The following is a 19,509-nucleotide window of genomic DNA, read 5'->3' as shown; positions in this document are numbered from 1 at the left end:
TAAAAAACACTATAATAAACCTCACAAAATTCTCTCCTTCCTCTCGAGGGAAAAGAATATTAGAAGATGCTAATAAATTATTTTAGGAGAGACTAAAAAAACACACAACGTATAATTTTTTATTGTCAGATCATGAAAAATAAAAAATAAAATAAAAATTATAATTCGACTCTATGTTAACATATTTGGACAAGAATTTTGATGACATAATTTTTTTTATAGAGAATCTAAGAATCTCTCAAGTTAAAAAAAAAAAAAAAAAAATTATCTTCCATCTCCTATATAATCTCTCATTCCCCACCATCACACATTAACAAATATCTCACTTGAATAGTGGTACAATATTTTATTTTAAATTCTAACATGTTAATAAATAAGTTCAGCTCTTTATTATATGATTTCAAGAAAATATATACAAACATTCAAGGTATATACTTTAGTAAACATAAAGTGAGACACATGAAAGAGGGAGATCCAGATCATGTCCAAGAAATTATATGAGAAACTGAAATTACATGATTGCCCCTGACCACAGTTGTGTGAGAGAAGATTTTCTCTCTTCGTAAATTTTGAATCTAGTTTCTATTTGGTTCTTAAATTTTAAAAGGTTATACTTTTTATCTTTGAATTTTGAGTTTAATTTTAATTTGGTTCCTTGATTTCAAAATGTTACACTTTTTATCCTTATATTTTGAGTTTTGTTTTAATTTGGCATCTAGAGCTATAAGATTTACAGTTTTAACTTTGTTATTTTTATTAAATACTCACTTTTAATGTTAATGTCTATTAATGAATTTAAGTGAATTAAATTAATTTTTACTAATTTTGCATCACTATTAAAATCAATAAAAAAAGTCACTTCATAATTATTTTTAAATTAATTAATTGAATGCCAATTCTCATGTTGGGGCCTTGGATGAGTGATTTGTGATCATATGGGATAAAGTTCGTTTAGTTGGCATATGTTACATTTTTTGTTGCAAAGAGACCAAAGTTCATGAGGTGCAAACACTTTGTGATGAGCTCACTGAGGTGTTGGCCGACCAATTTGCAACCCATCCAAGTCGAATTTGGTTGTCTAGAGGTGGTCAAGCTGGTGAAATGGGAATGGCTGGTTGTTGTTGTTGTTTTTTTATCTCGAAGATATTGTAATTAAAGTGTGGGGTGGGAGAATCGAACCTCAAACCACAAGGTTGATAGTATGAACACTATGTCAGTTGAGTTATGCTTTTGTTGGTTGGAAATGGCTGGTTTGATATAACTGACGTTTTCCTTCTTTATTGAAGAAGCTAAAAATTTGGCGCAGGTCTTGGGGATGTTTCTTTTTCCTGGGTCTCACACTTCAGCTCACAATCTAACAATAAATGCTTTGAATGAGAGAGTTTTTGACATTCAACTTTTCCCTTTCCCTAAATGATTTTCCTTATTTGTATCTTGTGACGTTGTTTTGTAGTTTCTTTTGTTACCTTGTCTACAAAAAATAATTAATTAACTGAAAGTTAACATCAAATACCAAAATGGGCATCAGTAAAAATTAGATATAAAAGTAAATAACATAAAAATTTATGGATCAAATGAAAACTAAACTCAACATTCTAGAAAAAAAAATGTAATATTTTGACACCTATGGATCAAAAGGAAAATTAAACTAAAACTTCATGAGCAAAAAGTGTAATATTTTGACACCTATGGATCAAAAGGAAAATTAAACTAAAACTTCATGAGCAAAAAGTGTAACACTTTTGAAACCTACGAATTAAGTAGAAATTATATGAAAGAATTAAAAACTATGTTTTTACCAAATATCTAATGATTGGGAGGAGGGTAGCGAGATATGAAAAATATAGTTTTTTTTTTTTTTTGTTAATACCATTTTGATTCATGTACTTTGTTATATATTTATTTTTAGTTTCTATATATTTAATAAATCTTACATTTAGTCCCTAAAGTTAGCTTATTGTTGTTTTTTCCAATAAAGCTTTTTATTATCTATGAGCTTTCCCCACTTTGATTTAATGGTGTGTTTTCTTACATGAAAATGATCATCATTATTTAAATAATTTTGATAATTTTTTTTTTGAATGACTAAATTTAAGATTTATCGAAAGTTTAGAAACTAAAATTTAACATTTTAAAAATAAAATGACTGAAATTAAACAAATTTTAACGTAAATTAAGGACATATATTACCCTCCTTAAAGTTAGAGGTTTAATTTTTCACCTACATTTACTGGAAAAAAAAAACTTTTAAAGATATGAAGATGAATGGTTATTCATAACCTAGTTGTTCAATTATAACTAAGTTCTAAGCGGTCAGATATTCAAATCTTGACTCTCTATATTTGAAAACTAATGTTCTTATTCTAGTTCAACGGGTTAAGACATATATTTTAGAACTTGATCTTTCGAAACTCGACCCACATGTCGAGTAGAATAGTAGAGAGAGAAGTGTGGGAGTAATGAAGAGAGAGAGAAGGATATGTTGAATGGGCCTATGAGGGCTGACAGAGTTAAAAGAGAGGTTGAAGGTGCATGCATTTACAACAATGGCTGCTACAAAATTTTGTGTAGCACAAATATTGCCCTATAATATCATCTGTAATTATTTCACTTCCCCCTGAATTAGGGGACCCCCCTCCCTATGATTTTTTCTTCCATAGTAAAGTTGTTTTCTATATTTAATGGTTTCAATAAAAAGAGATAAAATTGCACAACCACTCTTGGTCAATGAGATCTATTACAATTATATTCTGAACTTTGTAGATTATTATAATTACATAGGATCACTCCAAGCTAAATACGTTTAATTATAAAATTTCTATGATCGAGCTACCGGGAAAAAAAATGTATCGTATTGATATAAATTTTAACTTTCAATTCTTAAGCTTTTTTTAATCGCACTTTTATATCTTTTGGATCTCTTTCATTCGGATGTGATATCGGTTCATTCATGTCTCTCTTCTAAACCTGAAACGTTACATTAGTCCTATGTAGTTCGTTGAGATTTATAATTAGCCAGCTGTTTGTAAGTTATATAAATATTTTTATTTTTTTTTTCAATTGAAGTAATATCTAATGAAATTGAAAATTTGTGAATCTGAAAACAAAACTGAAAATTTCTAAATAAATAATCATTCAAATAATACTTAGAAATGAAGAATAAAAATTTGCATTTATTATTCATGACACCCGCATATGTATTTATTTATTGAAGTGGTATTTGATAGAATTGAAAGTTTACTAACCAAGAAAATTGCATGGTATGTTAAATACATTTTAAGAAATCAAAGCTATGACTTTAACTTTTTTGTAATTGCAGATGTGACAATTACATAGCAATCACATAGAAATTAGATAGCAATCACATATAAATCAGATAACATTCAAATTTTTTAGCGAATTTTTTTTGACATGTTTGCAAAAAAAAAAAGTAAAACATAAGGACACATGTCCAATTTTTTAATTTTTATATTTTTTTTTATTAAAGTTGCAATTACCCCTAAAAATAATTGAATAAATTTATGTCAATATTGATAAAAAATTTTAATTTTACAAATATATCAATATAAATATTAACAAAGGGATTATTACAATAAACTACGAGACTACTCGACCAAATTAAAAGTTTATAGCTATAATCATAACAAACACATAATTCAAGAATACAATTTGTGCAATTTTTCACACTTTCAAAATTAATACGATTTACTCGTGAGTAATGTTTTTTTTTCTTTTTTTCTTGTGTTTCAATTTTGGTATCTTGTTCCATATTTTTGTTCTCTTGTTTTTTTTTCTCTCTCTTTTCTTTATACAAGGAGAATATCATATTTGGTAACTGTTTTTCCTTGTTTGTATTTATCTATAAAGATTATCTTTTTTACTTCATGTTATCTAAAATTTTAAATTGAAAGAATCAAAATTTTATATATTTGTAAATAAAGATTGATTTCCTTTTTTTTTTTTTTGGGAAAAAAAATATCATGCATTTATAAGCCTCAAAAGAATGAAATGATATTTATTTAATTTAAATTTCAAGTTCAGTTTCTCAAATTTTAAATTTGTATTAAGTAGGTCTCTGAATTTTAAATATTTTTAATAAATGTCTAAATTTTTAATTCCTTTTAATCTAACAAACCTTTAAACTTTAAAAAAGAGTCCAACAAAGTCTTAAAGTATCAATTTTAATTTTTAATGTCTTCAAATTTTAAATTTTGTGTATTATAGGTTATTGATCTATTTAACATTGTTTAAAATTCAAGAACCTATGTCGGACAGAAAATTAGAAGTTTGATTATATTAGATACGAGAGTCAATTTTTTGTATAACGTAATAGCTAGATTCGTCAATTTTAAATAAATATATAGATCTATCAGACACAAAATTTAAAGTCCAATGACTTTTATGACAATTTTATAATTGAGAGACCTATTAGACAAAAAATTGAAAAATCTAACGACTTATTAGATACATTTTAAAGTTAAGTGACATATTGGATAAAAAACATGAAAATTCAAATATTAAACCTGTACTTAACATTTTATTTATATTCTTATATTAAAAACAAAAGGTAAATATGCCATGAGACTTATTGTTTCTTAAATTGTAATTAGTTTGCAAATGTTCCTAAAAATTAAAGGCAAAGAATTAGAGAAAGCTCGAGAGCATAAACAAAAATGTTATCGAATAACACTTAGATTTACATCATCGTATTAAGTGTTTGTGAAACTTTTTAAACCGTTGTAATTAAAATGAAAAAAAAAAACTTAAAATATATATGATATATTTAAAATTTTTAAACCTACTAGTGAATAAGCAAATTTAAGTGATCGTAAGTACAGTTCAATTGACGTAAATTTATAATATCAATTTAAAGATCAAAAGTTTAAATTTATCTTAAAAAGAAAGAGTACAAATTTTGAAGATATAAAATTAAAAATTAAATATATCATCATCAAATATTGAACCTAACAAATTAGATAAGAAACAAAGTTAGCAAAAAGAATTCAAACATGGTATCCTAATTATGGCCAACCAATTTCCATCATATTTGGTAAGGGAATATTACTATGCTAAATTGAATTTGGTCCAATATATTATGTTTGCCAACTCAAAAATAAATTTTGTTGCAACCACTAAAGAAACTAAAATATAAACCAAAATAAACTTTTTTTTTTTTTTTTTAACATTTTTTGGTTCACTTTCTACATCCATAAATACTTTACATCTAAATTTAGTTTACAATGTATACAATTTTTTAAGTGTACCTTTGAAAAATTAAAATATCAATATCGCTATAAAGAATTGAGTCCCAAATTTATGAAAATATCAACAAAAAAAATTCCGATAAAATATTGATACAAATATTCTAAGGAAAAAAAAAAAGAGGCATAAATCTTTCTTTAAAAAAGACATTGATTTTTTTCTTTCACATTTTTTATTTTTTCTTTCATTTTTATAAAAGTTTTTTTTGGGGGGTCTATTTTCTCGGTTTTCTTTCGCTTTTGAGTTCTTTTTCCCTAGATTTTTTTCCCTATTTTTTCTCATTATTGATTTTTTTGCAAAGGTAACATTTGCTTTTCATATTTTTAAATAATCTAAATTTACTCCGAATATCTATAAATATAAAATAAAAATAAATATATAAGGTCATGGAGTAATTTTAATCCTAAGGAAAAAAAGCTCAAAAAAGGAAACGATACTAAAGGTAAAATTAGAAAAAGTATGGTTAAACTCTATCCGAGTTCGAAATACGTCATCAGTAGAGATGTCTACAGGGTGGGACGGGGACGAGGAAGCCATCTTCGTCCTGTTCCCATGTCATACCCCGCCCCGAGCCCGCACTCCTGAGCCCGAGGAGAGGCGTAAGGGACTGCAGATACCACTCCTTTGTGATACCTATAATCCATCTGAACCTCTTTACTCTCAATAAATTTTAAGTCAAGGAGGCAAACAACAACTGAATAAGTAGGCCAATTTTGTTACAACGATGTAACGTTTATACAACTCCAAGACTTAACAATAAAGTTTACAATAATAACTGTAAAACTCAAGAAGTGTAATTGTGGCTTGTGGCAGACCTTGACCTTAGCAGCACCCTGGAACTCCTCACCTTTCGCTACCTGGGAAGAAAAACATGAAATAACAGAATGAGCTTCACAAAGCTCGGTGAGGGGTAAGCAATTTCTAGAGTCTAATTCAACTCATAATAACAAGTTTATCATAAATACGAGGTTAGTACTCAAACCTCCCTCTTGAATGAGTCTGGTCTCAACTTCTATCTACACGCACGGTAGATAGCTAAACTGATAACTATTTAGAATGAGTTTATTCTCTACCTATACACATGGTAGATAGTTAACTGATACTAATCATGCATGCTTACTCTAATGCGTTTCCTTTTGTTCTCTATGTCTCCTATGTGCACATAGCTCCCCGCTCATGGGCTCAAAAGCTAGGTCCGTCAGCCCTTTGACCATCCCATACGAGGATCCTCCCATAGGCTCAGGAACTAGACCTCTCGGTCCCCAGACCATCCCGTGAAGTTCTGCTTTCGGGCTTAGGAACTAGGTCTATTGACCCCCTAACCATCCCGATCACATAATTTCATTCTTATGCTAGGTACTCATTCATAACATAAGTTTATACAATTTACTCTTAAAAGATATGCTTTAAGACTTGAAGGAAAGTACCACTCACCTTGGTAAGGTAGGAATCTTCCTTTCTAGAAGTTCCTTGATCTTCTCGGGCTCCTCTTTTGAACCCTAAATTCCAGATTCAATTTAAAGCTCAGATTACTTATAGTTCTAAGCTTTATCTCGAGCTACTTCCTTCTAAAAATATACTCTAAAATGTCTCAGAAAGCTTATCTCAAAATCCTAGCTCATAACTTCTCGTGGGTTGGCCCAAGCTCACCCGACAGCTCGACCCCTCTGTCTTTTTGTCATTAACCAGCCTAATTCCTTCTCTGGCAGCCCTACCCTAAAAACTAGACTCTCGTAGCTTTCAAGTGGCTTTACAATCACTCCAAACGCACGAGTATTCTAGGATAACTCCTCCTCCCAAATTGATGCTACTTCATGTCCTTTCTGTCAGACAACATCTTTCTCTCTTGGAACCTCTTGACCAATGCATGGTCTTGCTACCAACGCATGCGTTCTTCTATCAACGCATAGTCTTCTCCCAATCAGCCTTCATACACTCTCCTGAATGTCTTTTGAAGAGAATTTGAGTTCTCCTCTAAAGTCCTTGGTCCTATTTATATGCGTCCAAAATCTCTCTAAGGCCGACACCTCCTACTTGGCCGCATGTCCAAGTGTCCTTTCCTTACACTATTAATGTAACCTTGTATCATCGCAATCCAAGGTGTCTTGCTCCCCTTTTACCAACGCATAGCTCTCAAGTTTGCATGTCTTCTTGTGCATCCACCTTATTTGCTTAAGGTTTAAGATTTCTCCTCAATGAATTACATATCCGGATGACGACCTTGAATGCATCCATCCAACCTCATATTCGTTCATCTACCCATTAATGCGTCCATCAAAATGCCGCAACATTCCTATTTCCAGACACCCCCAGTTGGCGTATGCGTTCATTCAATCTTACCTTGTGCATCTAATTGACGCAACTTGGACACATATGTGATGCTCGTAAGGCTCATCTTTGGCTGCATATCCTTCACCTTCGCATGGCTTACCTTTGTCCTATGCGCTCAACTAGGATAATGACCAACGCATAGCACATTGTCAACGCATAACAACCCTCTGTACCACAAGCCTTAGCAACGCAATTCGTTCCACTATGCGCTCACCATAGCTCATCTCATCGCCGCATAGCTCATTGTCACGTAGTGTTGCCGCATACCATCAACGCGTAGTGCTGCTGCATACCATCCACCGCATACCTTTGGCCGTATACCATCGGGTAGTAAGGCTGTCGCATCCATCGCGTAGCACTGCCGCATGCCTCCATCGCATAGCATGGTCGCATGCCTCCATCACGTAGCACTGCCGCATGCCTCCATCGCGTAGCATGGTCGCATGTCGTCGCGTAGCACTGCCGCATGCCTCCATCGCATAGCATGGCCACATGCCGTCGCATAGAAATGCTCCTTGATCAACCAGTGTGTGCAACTCCAACGCCCAGCGCCCTTGTCCACGCAACTTGAGGCTGCCACATGCATTTTTTCTAACCTCTCAAGACATTGGCTGTCGCATGCGTTTCTCTTGGCCACACTTTGGCTTTCTTCAACGCCCCAAATAACCTCTAAATGAGCAAGGCTAATGCATGGACAACACTTAGTCAATTTTCTTGCTTCCAACGCATGGTTCCTTGTTGGCATTATACTTAACCAAATTTTCACTAGTTATGGCTTATTTCAAGGCTACTAAGCAATCCATTTAAACACTTAGAATTTTCCTACTCCTTAACATAGGATTTAACCTCCACTTAGTTAATTCCCTTAATCACCTGCTTAAGTAAGAAAAATGGAAATCCGGGTTCCACATTTACTTCCCCCTTAAGAAAATTTTGTCCTTGAAATTTACTCGAACTAACACTGGTTTTAAGGTTTCACAACACCCCCTGTTGCAAACTCTTATAACCTTGTCTATTCCCACGCTTCCACTGTGCTACTCTGATATTAATTCCTTAGTTTGCCCAACGATACCTCATCTAGCCATTTCTAAGTTAGACGTTGAACCAAGCTATCTACAACATAGCTTGTCTATCTCAAATACTAAATGAGAATAACTTAAATTCATATTTACCTTCCTCAGTAGATCTTCAGGAAGCGTTGTGAGTTCCAGCTCCGGTTGCCTGCTAGGTCATGCCACTTCTGCCATTCCTCCTAGTCTACCTTGACTAATTCTTAGGTTTCTTTTTAAACCTTTACTCTACCACACTTCCCTCTGGTTTTACTAAATTCAAACCTCAGGTTTTTCTAACTCAACCTTCTGGTTTCCAAGAACTTATACTTTGTGTAACGACCCGACTCCCTAGGACTTAAGTTAGGTAGTTACTAAAATACATACATGCATGGAACGTAAAACGACACTCTTTTATGATGAAATAAATGCTAAATAGATAAGGGGAGTTCAAAAGTCCTTTATTAAATGTAAATATTAAAAACAATAATAGGGTACCCATAAATCATAAGGTTAATAAATAAGTATGAAAAACAATTCTCAATAATAAGTTACAAACATCAAAACTGAAAATTTTGCAAAAACATGAAGGAAATCTAACTCTTATGAGTGGAAGCATAAAAAAACTGGTCCCAGTGGCTCGATCACGGATTCCGCTTGTCATTCGCCAACACGTTCCTACTCTTACCTGAAAAAATAACATGAGAAATAATGAGTATAAAATACTCAGTAAGTAACCTCACCACTGGGGTCAGGCTAGGCATCTATATCCTCTAGATACATACCTCTGGTGAAACATATAAACTGCTCTAATCCTCATGGGACACATATATACATGAAACAAAATGGAGACTGAGTTCTATCCTACTGTAGTTAAGTGTGCCCACTACCTCTGGTGAATCCTAAAGGAAATACAATCTGATGAATCCCAAAGGAAACACAATCTAGTGAATGCTGAAGGAAACACAAATTGGTGAATCTCGAAGGAAACACAAACTGGTGAATCCCAAAGGAAACACAAAATCTAATGGGCATCTAACTAATTAGTAAGGACACTTGCACAGTTTCAACATCATAATTATCACTATATGAATCTATGACTATCACACCCCACCCAGATCACCCTCTTAGCCTAGAGAAGGGTGTGACTGTAGCAGTTATCAACCCTTAGGCTGACACTTACTGCCTAAAAACTCTTGCGGAATAACTCTGATACCAAATACAAATTATATGCAACGGGACGGCTGTAGGCCCACAATTTATTAACTTAGAAACTTAATATGTTTAGAGTATTTACAACATTAGATTTACAAGTCCCAAAACCCACAAACCCTAGTCCCTATATGAACAATAGTAACATGTGTACAATATTAACAGTAACCACCTAGCAAACGGTTACAAGTCTTTTGGTCCTTTAGTGGCAGAGCAGATACTGAGCTGTCTTCAGAGGATTTGACCGCTACCTGTGAGGGGGGGGGGAACAAAAACATTTGAAAACGGGGTGAGCTTATGCCCAGTGAGTGACCGAGAAAACATAGTAAATTCTCATGCATAATTTCAGAAAATAGTTTTATCTGAAATATAAACTTTTGCAGCATAAATAATTTCCAAGCGTAATGTATATAAAACTGTTTTAAACATAAAACAGTAAAATCATTTCTCAAATCAAAGTACTGTATATCTGGTAAAATAATCCCAACACCAACTACTAGTCCAGAGAGAACCCTTTTGCTCAATCTCTGACTTTATTCACCTGTGGCCACACTAAGTACCTTCACACATTAGGTACTACTGCTCAGATACCTTCTCCCTGTACTTCAGTATCAAGCTACTAGGATACCTTCTCCAACGTACTTCAGTATCCTGTTGGCTTGGTACCTTCTCAAACGTACTTCAGTACCAATAGATATCTTCTCCTTGTACTTCAGTATCTAGTTGGGTGGATACCTTCTCCTTGTACTTTGGCATCGCATTTTACCAAAACTATTTATAAACAACTTTTCTCTTTAAAGCATGTAGAGTATAACATATATACAACATGACTTTAAAGATGGTAACGCATGCTGGATAAAATCAACGTATGTAAATAGTTTTTCAACAATAGGCATGCGTTCACAACACAATTCAGACCTGCTTGGAAACCACTTTAGAAAACTAGTAGGCATGAGAATTATTTTCGCAAACATGCTTTCTGTAAAACATTTGTAATTAAAACAGTTTAAAAACGTTTTAGTTCGAAAACATTTTAGCCATTCACCTCGAATTCTTAGGAACTTTTCACTCTAGTAGCTCCTCGGCTCCCTTTTTCACCCCTAGAATCTAGATTCAACTTACAACTTAGATTACTCATAGTTTCGAACCTTATTTGGAAATACTTCCTTCTACAAACTTATTCTAAAATATCTTAGGAATCTTACCCTAAACTTTCAACTCATAATTCCTCGTGGTTTGGCCGAAATCTCAAAATCTTTAAGACTGGCTCAGACTGATTCGATAGTCTGATCCTTCTGCCTTCTTCTCAACCTCCAGCCCAGTTCCTTTGAACTTTTTTCTCCAAAAGCCCTACTCTGAAAACTAGACTTCTAGAGATTTCAGATGGCTTTGGAATCACTCCAAACGCACGAGTATATTGGGAGATCTTTTCGTCCAAAGTTGACACATTCCTCTGAACCCTCACTGCCCTCTACTTTCTCTATGAAATTTATGATTTTTGTGTGATTTAAAATGAAATCCCAACTCCCTATTTATAGGCGTTCAAATTGCTCGTGGGATTGACAGCACTTACTTGGCTGCATGGCAAAATGTTTAATCCTCTATTTATCAACGTAAGCTGACTTCACCTTGGTTCAATGTGTTCTTCCCAAACGTATCCAACACAGTTTCTTAGGGTTTAGGAATTTCTATTAATCAGATGCCTAAATTTTAATTGACGTTTGCCCTTACGTCTTCAAGCTTTGTTTGTATTCAAATTAGGGTTTTTAAATGCATAATCCACCCCAGCGCGTCCAAATACATCGCCCAAAAGCTTGCTCGGCCGTTCAAGGCATAGGTGAGGCGTGGGCGTGACGTTCGAATTGGACAAAGCAAGGCTAACGCATAGGCGCTCTCGCTCTTTCCGCTCTCGATGGTGTCGCTCTCTCCACTATCGGCAGTGTCGCTCTCTCCACTCTCGGCAGTGTCGCTCTCTCTAACTTTCTCGCTGGTCTCGCTCTCTCCCCCATTCTCGCTTAAAATCTCGCTTTCTTCACTCTCGTTCTCTCCAGCAATCTCGCTGGTCTTGCTCTCTCCAATCTCGCTCTCTCCAGCTTTCTCTTTTTCTCTCCACTCTCGCTCTCTCCAACTTTCTCGTTGGTTTTGCTCTCTCCAATCTCACTCTTTCTCTCGCTCAAAATCTTGCTCTCAACGATCTCGCTCTTAGCTACTGCGAACATTATTTGTCTCCATGTAATTTTTACATGATTGTGCCACTAGTCACTTGCCTTCCAGTGCTTTGTGCACAACACACATTTCACATAAATTTTCCATACTTAGCCAATTTTTCCCAAATTTCCCAAACTCAATGTCCATATTTTTCTTTTCAAATCCCCATTCCTTCTTCACCATTTCACTCTAACTTTCTCATCAACCTACTCAACTTATTTATACAAATTTAAATAGGGACATTCAATTAAGTGGAAAATTAAGACAATTTAAGTAAGAAAACACACTTAAGTGTAAAATTGGAATTCGGGGTTCACAATGACATACATATATACCTCAACATCATGCCTCTACAACATACACATATACCTCAACATCATCAAATCAAATACAACTATATGGAATCACATACCATCTCATACTAGCATTTGCACAAATAAATATTTCAGATCTTGTACCAGAACATACTTTGGTCATATTATACTATCAGTCTATCATGCTGTCATTCAGCCATAACATTCATTTATCATGCTAGCATACATCTAATGTCTGTCTCGTGGGCAGTTCCAGTAGCAAGATTACTTTCCTTAAATTTGGTCACAATTTAATCCAAGTAATTAACCCTCTTATAACTCTTGGAAGGTTTTGAATCCACCCTATAACATACATTACAAATATTAATTTAGCACCCCTGGTAAAAAAATAACAAATCCAAAGCTCTAAACTCATCTTTGGGGTCTAAATCCAATTAACCAAATTATTTAAAGATCTTCAATTTAACTTTACCTAAATAAAAAATCCACAGACAATCTCAGACAACCAACGAAACCAACAACTTCAAGTAAGACCCTGACATAAGAATGCAACCAGGTTTTAAAATTAAAACCAAGGCCTAATCACACATACTCCAAGTACTGTAAAAAATCTGGGTAAACTAACCCAAGGTGTGATATGAGGCGCCCAAAATCTGCTAAAACAATTTCAACTTCACCAAACAGCACCTTAATACCTTTAAGAACATGAATCCAAAGTTGACACATAAAGGCCTTAATCGATTGGTGCCAACAGTAAATGGGCAGTCAAGAATCAATTGAAAACAACCCCAACCAGTAGAAATCTTTCCCAAGTTGACAAATTTGATGACGGTACGAGCAACGACGGCGGCGACAGGAGGAATTTGGTGCAGATTCGGTTGATTGAAAAAGAGGAGCGGCGCTGGCGGTGGTGGCTCCAGTGCAGACGCGTCTGGAGCGGCGCTGGGCGATTCAAACGATGCGGCTCGAATGCGGGCGGCTTCGGTGTAGGAGACCGGAATTAGATCTGGGCGACGCGAAGAGGTCGAAGTCGAATCTGGGCTGGCGGTCAAGGTCAGCGACGAGCAGCAGACTGCTGGTCGAGGTCGGCGGTAAGAAGAATAGTGGCTGGCGAAAGGAAAAAAACGGAGGGAAAAGCTTGGTTGCGCGCATGAGGGAGAAAGGAATTTGGGGATGGGGGTTTATAAAATAATAATAATAATAATAATAATAATAATAAAAATAAATAAATAATAATAATAATAATAAACTAAAAAATAAATAAATATAATTATATTTTATTTTTTTCCTTATTCCACTTTATACTATCAAATTCTTTTCTTTTTCAAAAAGAAATTAATTCCTGCCATTAATTTCCAAATTGAATAATTTCACGCCAACAATTAAATTTCTGTACTTACATTTGAAGTCCAAAATCCTAAAAATGCCCTCGAACTAATAACAATTACTGAAATTCCAAATAATAAAAATTATTGAAATTACATTATTACTAAAAAAAATATACAGGGTGTTACATTCTTCCTTCCTCAAAGAAATTTCGTCCTCGAAAGTTCATTCTTGAAAAAGCTCTGGGTACTGGGCCTTCATCTCATCCTCTCACTCCCAGGTAACCTCCTTAAACTGGTAATTCTGCCACAGGACTTTCACAAAAGCAATTTCCCTTTTAGTGCAATGTCTTTACCTCTCTGGTGAAGATCTCTACAGGCTTCTCTTCATAGCTCAAGTTGTCATTCAACTGCAAGGGCTTGAAGTCAACTACATGGGATGGATTTGTCACATACTTCTTTAGCATCGAAACATGGAAGACATTATGAACTGAAGACAGTGCTGGGGGCAATAACAAACGGTAAGCTACGGGGTCAACTCCTTCCAGGACCTCGAAAGGTACAATGAATCTCGGACTCAACTTCCCCTTCCTGCCAAACCTCAAAATACCTTTCATGGGTGCCATTTTTAAGAACACTTTCACATCAGTCTCAAATTCCAAGTCCTTACATCTTACATCAGCATAGCTCTTCTGTCTGCTCTGAGCTGTTTGCATACGAGCCTTGATATTCTGTATTGCCTCATTCATGGCCTGAACTAATTTAGGTCCTAATAATTTCCTCTCTCCTACCTCATCCCAACACACAGGGGACCTGCAACTCTTCCCATATAGGGTCTCAAATGGTGACATGCCAATAGTGGACTGGTAGCTGTTATTATAAGAAAACTCCATTAAGTGCAAGTGAGCATCACAGCTTCTTGAAAACTCTATGGCACAGGCACGCAACATGTCTTCCAATATCTGATTCAATCGCTCTGTCTATCCATCAGTCTGTGGATGGAAAGCTGTATTGGAATCTAATCGGGTCCCTAAAGCTGCCTGAAGACTCTTCTAGAAATTAGAAGTGAAACGAGGGTCTCTGTCCGACACTATGGACACAGTGCAACCTCACCACCTCCTTCAAAACTTTGCCCACTTATTCACTGAAAAGGTGGACTTCCTAGGTATGAAATTTGTTAACTTTATAAGTCTGTCTACCACAACCTATATCATAGTGAAACCTTTGACTGTCTGTGGCAATCCCACGATGAAGTCCATAGACACGTGCTCACACTTCCATTCTGGTACACTCAATGGCTGTAACAAGCCTGCTGGTTTCTTCCTTGGGGCTTTCACCTGCTGGCACACCAAGCACTTACTGACGAACTCTGCAATCTCTTTTTTCATATCATTCCACCAGTAGTAATGTTTCAAGTCCTGATACATCTTGGTGCTGTCGAGGTGAATCGAAAATAAGGAACTACGAGCCTCTGAAAACAACTCATCTTTAATATCACTAACTGTTGGCACGCACAAACGCCCCTGATAATTGAGGCCACCTTCCGCTGAAATTGAGAATTCGCCATCCTGGCTTGACTCCACCCTACGAACTCTCTCTTCCAGATAAGGGTCGTCTCCCTGTGCATCAATAATCTTCTGCCTTAGACTCGGTCGCACTAACAACTGTGCTAACTATGCTGTGACCTTTACCACTACCACTGAAATCTCTGCCCTCTCCAGTTCCCTACACAAGTGAGTCTGTCTGGTAATGAGGGCTGCTGAATGAGCCACCTTTCTACTTAGAGCATCTGCCACTACATTTGCTTTTCCCGGGTGGTACAAAATTTTACAGTTATAGTCCTTCACCAACTCCAACCACCTTCTTTGCCTCATGTTTAACTCTTTCTGAGTGAAAAAGTACTTTAAACTCTTGTGGTCGGTGAAGATCTGTATCTTTTCTCCATAAAAGTAATGCTTCCAGATCATGAGAGCAAAAACCACTGTTGCTAACTCTAAGTCATGCGTGGGGTAATTCTATTCATGGTTCTTTAGCTGTCATGAAGCGTAAGCAACTACTCTGCCCTGCTGCATCAATACACATCCCAACCCCTTCTTGGATGCATCACTGTAAATGACAAAACCATCTAATCCATCCGGTACTATAAGAACTGGGGCTGAAACCAACCCCTGCTTGAGGTCTTAGAAACTGTTTTCATAAGCCTCATTCCAAACAAATGCTGCTCCTTTCCGAGTTAACTAAGTCAATGGGGCGGCTATGCGAGAGAAGTTTTTTACAAATCGTCTATAGTAGCCTGCTAACCCCAAGAAACTGCACACCTCACTGACTGTGGTTGGATGAGCCCAACTCGTAACAGCCTCAATGCAGGATCCACAGAGACACCTTCCTTCGATACTACATGCCCTATAAAGAACACATGCCTCAACCAAAATTCACATTTAGAAAACTTAGCATACAGCTTATTGGCCCTTAACGTCTCCAAAACTTTCCGCAAATGCTCCTCAGCTCGACCTCTATCTTGGAATAAACCAAGATGTCATCAATAAAAACAATCACAAAGGTGTCGAGGAATTCTTTGAACACCCTATTCATTAAATCCATGAACACTGTTGGTGCGTTCGTTAGATCAAACGACATTACTATGAACTCATAATGTCCATACCTCAAGCGAAAAGATGTCTTGGGTATGTCACTGTCCTTTATTCTCAGCTAGTGGTATCTTGACCGGAGATCAATCTTAGAGAATACCGTAGCTCATTGCAACTGGTCAAACAAATCATCGATCCGGGGAAGAGGATACTTGTTCTTGAAGGTCACCTTGTTTAGCTCTCTGTAATCAATGCACAGACGTAATGATCCATCATTCTTTTTCACAAACAAAACAGGTGCACCCCATGGCGACACGCTAAGGTGTATGAAACCCTTGTCCAACAACTTCTGCAATTGGACCTTCAATTCCTTCAACTCTACTGGGGCCATCCTGTATGAAGCCTTCGAAATAGGGGTTGTGCCTGGCTCCAACTCAATAGCAAAATCTATCTCCCGCTGCGGGGGCAGTCTGGGAAGATACTTTGGAAAAACATCTGGAAAATCCCCCACTACTGGGTCCGAAGTCAAGGTGACTTCAGTCTCTCTAGTATCCACCACACTAGCCATGAAGCCCAGACTCCTTGGTTGAATAGTCTACTAGCCTTCAATGCTGAAATCACTTTGGGTAGGAGTACGGTCCCAACCCCTTTAAACTTAAAACTGGCTTCTGTATGAGGGTTAAAGATGACTTCTTTATGGGAGCAATCTATACTGGCATAATTTGCAGCTAACCAATCCATGCCCAATATCACATCAAAATCGCGCATATCTAAAATTATCAAGGTTACATCTAATGCGCGATTTGCTACCTCTATCTGACATGCTTTTATTTTTTCTGTAGCTAACATGATCTCTCCTGATGAAGTGGAAATGGACAATGCAAATGGAAAAGGTTCTGTTCTAACATGGCATGCCTTATAAATACAGCAGATATAAACGAATGCGAAGAGCAAGTGTCAAACAAAACTGAAGCATGGTTCCCCAAAATGGGAAGCGTACCTGTCACCACGATGCCTGACTTCTCGGCCTCACGTCGAGTGCTAGAGAACACCCTACTCTGCTACTATTGACGACTCGAGCCCCCCTGAAACGAGCTTACGAGTTGGCCCCTATGTTCAGGCGTGTTCGTCCTTAGGCATCTCTCTAACATATGCCCTTTCTGGCCACATCGAAAATAGATCCCAGAGTCGGCTAGACAATGTCCCTAGTATCGCTTACCACAAGTAATACATATTGGCCTATCCTTTCTGCCAGTCACAACTTAGGAACCCTGCTATCCCCACTGACGTGGAGCATTCACTGTGTTCTGGTTCCTCTGCTGATGCTTAGGAGCCCTGGGCTCAACCTTCCTTTTCTGACTTGCGGAGGTCTCAATCCCAAGCGACCTCCTGTATTCCTCTCCCACCTAGAAGTCAGCATCAATCTTCATGATGGCCTGTAGTGCCACAACATACGTCTCGAGATCCAAGGCATGCACCATACCTCGCAGTCCACTTCTCAGGCCCTAGATGAATCTTTCTGTCCTTGCTGCCTACTAGTTCAGGAGCAAAGCGAGACAACTTATCAAATTCCTGCTCATACTCTTCCACCGACATAACTCCCTGCCTCAAGTTCAAGAACTCTGGCTGTTTGTTGTATTGGGTGTTGGCCGAAAAGTACTTCTCATAAAAGCGCTCCTTGAACTGCTCCCAGGTTGCAAGTTCACCACCAATATCAATCATCTTTTTTGCTGAACGCCATTAGATTTCCGTGTTACCAGTCAACATGAAGACTGTGCATTGAAGCTTGTGCTATTCCGGGCACCTCATAAAATGGAATATTATTTCAATAGATGAAAACCACATCTCTGCTTTAGTGGGGTCCCCAACGATCCATCAAATGAGCGAGGGTTATACTTTCGGAAATCCCTTAGATGTTTAGCCTCAAGAAACAGGCCCTGCATGTCTCTATCCTGCGGTCGGGTCTGTTGTAATTGCTCTGGTGGCACTGGTTCCTCTTGAGCCTGGGTCTGGGTAGTCTCTCTCTGCCTTGAAGTTTTCGGCACTCTCCCAAGCTTACCGGAACGATCTATTGGCACAACCTTCTCTCTCGCATCCTCCTTAAAACGAAAGAAAACTATGAACAAGGACATATGAAACTTCGAACTAAAGAATGGTGAACTGGTAAACCCCTTTTCTGAAGAACGCACTTGGTATTTATAGAACATCCAAGGTGAACGACGGCTTGTCTCTCATGATTGTACAGATGGGATGGCTTTAATTCCTGACTGATGCGCCGAATATTTGTCACTGAAAAGCTGAATGTACTTGTGATCGTTATCGGCTGTCAACTTAATTCGGATTCGATTGTTATCAACTTTCTATCCCATCGTGATTAATTAGCCTTTCACCCAGATGCACCCACCATGTTGCGCTGACAATCCTTTGTGGGCGAATGTTTGCGAACACAATCATCGTAAAGTCTTGCGGTGAAGTTGCGCTCGACAAATGATTTCCTATGATCGCAATTTTTGCATTGCGTCAACGCATATTCTGCATAAAAATACTAAAATCAACTGTTTCTATGCGATGAACGCATGCGACCGCAATATTATGAAATTGATGCTTGATGGATGTAATTTAACATGTTTTATCAATGCAATCCAACATTGTTTAAGAACTTAGCACTATGATAATGTGCATTTTTGCTCGTTATCACACCTCCAAATTTAAACAATGCTTGTCCTCAAGCATAAGCTAAAGACTTCCTTTAGCAAGTCAACCGCAATGTTCTTTTCCTAGATTTCTCAAGGATACTTCATTCAAATCTTATATACCAAAGTTTCCTTAAGTCTCGTTCAAGCCTCCTCTCAAAATATTTCTAAGACCTAGGGAACACAAGCTTAACCTTCAAAAGACTTTACTAACTTCCAGAACATCGCATGATTTATTTCAAAAAGATTTTTTTTCCACTGGGGTGTCAAATGATTTTATCCTTGCATATTTCTTTTCATTGTTATTTTTTTTTTCTGACCTTGCGCTGATCCAAGTGCCTTGTCTTCGTTTTGGCTTGCCCCCACGGGTGTCATGCAGACATCCAACTACGAGCAATGCACTCTTTCTCAGACTGAACTCATACCTATTTGGCAATGGAGTTGCAGTCATTTATTTATGTGTTGATCCTGGTGATTTACTTTCATTTTGGCTTGCCCCCACGTGTGTCATGCGGACATCCAACTAC

The sequence above is a fragment of the Benincasa hispida genome, chromosome 2, assembly GCF_027475165.1.
Source record: "Benincasa hispida cultivar pf3 chromosome 2, pf3_genome.v1.1, whole genome shotgun sequence".
Classification (NCBI taxonomy): domain Eukaryota; kingdom Viridiplantae; phylum Streptophyta; class Magnoliopsida; order Cucurbitales; family Cucurbitaceae; genus Benincasa; species Benincasa hispida.
The sequence above is the reverse complement of the archived record's forward strand: the minus strand, read 5'-3'. Positions refer to the sequence as shown.